Source organism: Lithobates pipiens, unplaced genomic scaffold, assembly GCF_037356315.1.
Source record: "Lithobates pipiens isolate NorthernLeopardFrog02 unplaced genomic scaffold, aLitPip1_a1.2 Scaffold_30, whole genome shotgun sequence".
Lineage (NCBI taxonomy): Eukaryota > Metazoa > Chordata > Amphibia > Anura > Ranidae > Lithobates > Lithobates pipiens.
Genome location: NW_027507791.1, coordinates 33,071,220 through 33,076,340, shown reverse-complemented (window position 1 = coordinate 33,076,340; position 5,121 = coordinate 33,071,220).

The following is a 5,121-nucleotide window of genomic DNA, read 5'->3' as shown; positions in this document are numbered from 1 at the left end:
TGTCGCCCAATCAGCACACATAAGCGCCGCCTCACCAGAGCACGCAAGCGCCTCTCATTGTCGCCCCCAATCAGCACACGCAAGCGCCGCCTCACCAGAGCACGCAAGTGCCTCCTCATTGTCGCACAATCAGCACACGCAAGTGTCGTCTCATCAGAGCCGCCTCACCAGAGCAGCCTCCTCATTGTCGCCCAATCAGCACACGCAAGTGCCGCCTCACCAGAGCACGCAAGCGCCGCTTCCTCATTGTCGCCCAATCAGCACACGCAAGCGCCGCCTCACCAGAGCACGCAAGCGCCTCCTCCTCATTGTCGCCCCAATCAGCACACGCAAGTGCCGACTCACCAGCGCAGCCTCCTCATTGTCGCCTAATCAGCACACACAAGCGCCGCCTCACCAGAGCACGCAGGCGCCGCCTCCTCATTGTCGCCCAATCAGCACACGCAAGCGCCGCCTCACCAGAGCACGCAGGCGCCGCCCTCCTCATTGTCGCCCAATCAGCACACGCAAGCGTCGTCTCATCAGAGCCGCCTCACCAGCCAGCCTCCTCATTGTTGCCTAATCAGCGCACATAAGCGAAGAACAACATTTTCAGCCTTTTTTCATTTGTTTAGCAAAAAAATAACCCCCCCTACCCCCCCCAGTGGTGATTAAATTCCACCAAAAAGAAAGCTCTATTTGTCTGAAAGGACAAAAACTTTAAATTTGCTTAAAGCATTCCATGACCGAGAAATTACCAGTTAAAGTAGCGCAGTGCTGAAACAGCAAAATATGGTCTGGTCATATGGGGGGGGGGGGGGTAGAAATATACAATGTAACAGATTGTTACTTTTGTATCTTTCTGTTCATTCATCTCCAGATCAAAGAGATGACCTTGGATCTGCACAAAATTAATTTTTTTGTTTGTTTTTTTAAAAAAAATGTTCCTCAGTAAACCGGCCGCCTCCCATCCGAGTCCATTGGCTGTGAAAGTGAAAGCTGGAGCTCGGAGTCGGAGTGGCGGCAGCAGCAGCACAGACAGTGCTTGTTTCAGGTGGAGATGAATGATCCCGTGATGATGCGAGGTGCGGCCGTGGCCTGAGGGTGGTGGAAAGTGAAAGGGAATGTGGATCTCCTGAGGCTGAGATTAGCGGAGTCACAAGACGGTGCCAGCTTCTCTCCGGAGTTATTTTAAGTGGTTCCCGACACCTCTGCCAACGCTCCCGACTGGAGCTCAGAGAGGGATTTACACCCCTCCCCCTCCCCTCCCACCGCAATGATATGCAGACTTCACCCCCCCCCCCCCCCCCAAAATCAACACATGGAGTAAAAAGATCTATGAGCAGAACCCATCATTGTGTTCCCAACACTCAGGACTGGACCACCCCCCCCCAAGAATCAGTGTGGTGACACGGGTACAAATGGTTCTGTGGGGGGCCCCTCATGTCACCTTTACCCCCACCATGTGCTCAAATAGCAGGTCACCACCCCCCCCCCCTCATCTCCAGGCCACATGGCTCGCCCCCCCCCCAGGACACGTGGGGCATCCCCCCCCATCTCTGGGACATGCGGCTCACCAACACCCCCCCCTACATCCATTCATCCATCCATCTCCGGCACACTCGGCTCACCCCCCCGCCCTCCATCTCCGGGACACATGGCTCACCAACACCCCCCCCCCCCCTCATCTCCAGGCCACATGGCTCGCCCCCCCCCCAGGACACGTGGGGCATCCCCCCCCATCTCTGGGACATGCGGCTCACCAACACCCCCCCCTACATCCATTCATCCATCCATCTCCGGCACACTCGGCTCACCCCCCCGCCCTCCATCTCCGGGACACATGGCTCACCAACACCCCCCCCCTCCATCCATCTCCGGGACACGTGGCTCACCCCCCTCCATCTCCGGGACACGTGGCTCACCCCCCCTCCATCTCTGGCACACTCGGCTCACCCCCCGCCCTCCATCTCCGGGACACATGGCTCACCAACACCCCCCCTCCATCCATCTCCGGGACACGTGGCTCACCCCCTCCATCTCCGGGACACGTGGCTCACCCCCCCTCCATCTCCGGGACACGTGGCTCATCTCCGGGACACGTGGCTCAAACCCTCCCTCCCTCCCTCCCCCCCCCACTATCTCCGGGACACGCGGCTCACACACACACACCCCCCCCCCATCTCCGGGACACGCGGCTCACACACACACCCCCCCCCCATCTCCGGGGACACGCGGCTCACCCCCCCCATCTCCGGGACACGCAGCTCACCCCCCCCATCTCCGGGACACTCTCCAGAACATGCAGCTCCCCCCCCCCCCCATCTCCGGGACACGCGGGTCACCCCCCATCACCGGGGACACGGACAGTGGTTCACCCCCCCCATCTCCGGGACACGTGGTTCACCCCCCCCCCCCCCCCCCATCTCCGGGACACGTGGTTCACCCCCCCCCAATCTCCGGGACACTCTCCAGGACACGCAGCTCCCCCCCCCATGTCCGGGACACGCAGCTCTCTCCCCCCCCATCTCCGGGACACGTGGTTCGCCCCCCCCCATCTCCGGGACACGTGGTTCGCCCCCCCCATCTCCGGGACACGTGGTTCGCCCCCCCCATCTCCGGGACACGTGGTTCGCCCCCCCCATCTCCGGGACACGTGGTTCGCCCCCCCCATCTCCGGGACACGTGGTTCGCCCCCCCCATCTCCGGGACACGTGGTTCGCCCCCCCATCTCCGGGACACGTGGTTCGCCCCCCCCCATCTCCGGGACACGTGGTTCGCCCCCCCCCATCTCCGGGACACGTGGTTCGCCCCCCCCCATCTCCGGGACACGTGGTTCGCCCCCCCCCATCTCCGGGACACGTGGTTCGCCCCCCCCATCTCCGGGACACGTGGTTCGCCCCCCCCCCATCTCCGGGACACGTGGTTCGCCCCCCCCCCCCATCTCCGGGACACGTGGTTCGCCCCCCCCCCCATCTCCGGGACACGTGGTTCGCCCCCCCCATCTCCGGGACACGTGGTTCGCCCCCCCATCTCCGGGACACGTGGTTCGCCCCCCCCCCATCTCCGGGACACGTGGTTCGCCCCCCCCCCCCCCATCTCCGGGACACGTGGTTCGCCCCCCCCCCCCCCATCTCCGGGACACGTGGTTCGCCCCCCCCCCCCATCTCCGGGACACGTGGTTCGCCCCCCCCCCCATCTCCGGGACACGTGGTTCGCCCCCCCCCCATCTCCAGGGACACGTGGTTCGCCCCCCCCCCCATCTCCGGGACACGTGGTTCGCCCCCCCCCCATCTCCGGGACACGTGGTTCGCCCCCTCCATCTCCGGGACACGTGGTTCGCCCCCCCATCTCCGGGACACGTGGTTCGCCCCCCATCTCCGGGACACGTGGTTCGCCCCCCCATCTCCGGGACACATGGTTCGCCCCCCCCATCTCCGGGACACATGGTTCGCCCCCACCCATCTCCGGGACACGTGGTTCACCCCCCTCCCCCCCATCTCTGGGACACGTGGTTCACCCCCCCATCTCCGGGACACCATGGTCCCCCCCCCCCCCCATCTCCGGGACACGTGGTTCACCCCCCTCCCCCCATCTCCGGGACACACGGCCCCCCCCCCCCTCCTCATGTCCTGGCCACACAGCTCGAACCCCTGTCCTCATCTCTGGGCTACAAAGCTCACCTCCCCTCTTCAACCCTAGACCACAGAGCTCGCCCCTTCTCCTCAACCTTAGGCCATGCAGGTCAACCTCCCTCCATATCCCCGAGCCACGCAGAACCCCCCCCCCCCCCACGCATAGACAGACCACACCACTCGCAACTGCAGCTCACCCCCTCTCCTCATCCACAGGCCATACCACTGGCCTTCTCTTTATTTCCTCCGCCAACACTCTCCCCCTCCCCCGCATGCCACACTGCTCCCTACATCTTCTTATGGGGCCACTCGCCCCCTCCTCCTCTACCTTAAGCCGTGGCACTTGCCCTCTCCTCCCCCCTCAGCCAGGACTATAGGCACCCCCCCGCCCCCCGGCTGCCAAAGCTGGGGGCCCGTCACGCTCAGAACACTCCCCCACTGTAACCAGATTGGCTGGCGCAGCCAGGAATGTCTTATAAAGTAGATGACCCGTCCTTAGAAAGGGCGGCTGCATTTGTTTTCTTCTTTACATTCACCCGGTGATCCCGCCAGAAACAAGCTCCCTGTCCTCCGGTGACTACACGCGTTGTCACCCTGGGACAGGACTATAGGGCACCTCTCCCTCTCCTCATTACATACAGTGGGTGTTCTGTAGTCCTGATGACACTGCAGAGGACAGCCCCTCCCCCCAATCATCGGGTTCAGGTGTCATCATAAGAGAAATCTGTCATCTCCGGGGCCCCAGGAAACATGACACTTTATACACGGCGGGGCCTTACATCAAATGACATATCAGGGGCCACAGTACCCTTGCACGGGAGGGGGAGGGGAGCTCAGGGGCCCATGATGTCATTATGTCAGCAGATTCTTTCATGGGGGGGGGGGGGCTCCCATCCAAGTGGGACCCCAACCCATAATATAGGAGTCCGCAACACATCAGGGGCCACAGTCACTATTGCTGTACAATGCTGACAGACAGGACTCGGGGGCCCCACAATGACAGGTCACACACACATGAGGGCCCCGGAACCGGCCACTTACACTTATGGGAGAACTCCGCATACAAGGATCCCAATCTAACAGGGAGGAGCCTGTTCACGAGGGAGGTGGAGTCATCACCCCGCCGGGGGGCTCCCCCCCACATTTCACACGCCCCCCCGCTCCCCCACTTCACACGCCCCCCCCCGCTCCCCCCCACATTTCACACGCTACCCGCCGGGGGGCTCCCCCCACATTTCACACGCTACCCGCCGGGGGGCTCCCCCCCACATTTCACACGCTACCCGCCGGGGGGCTCCCCCCCACATTTCACACGCCACCCCCACTCCCCCCACTTCACACGCCGCCCCGCCGGAGGCTCCCCCACATCACACGCCACCACGCCGGGGGGCTCCCCCCACATCACACGCCACCACGCATCAGGCACCACCCTGCAGGGGCCCCCCACTACAGGCACCACCCCACCAGGGGCCCCCCACTACAGGCACCACCCCCGCCAGGGGGCCCC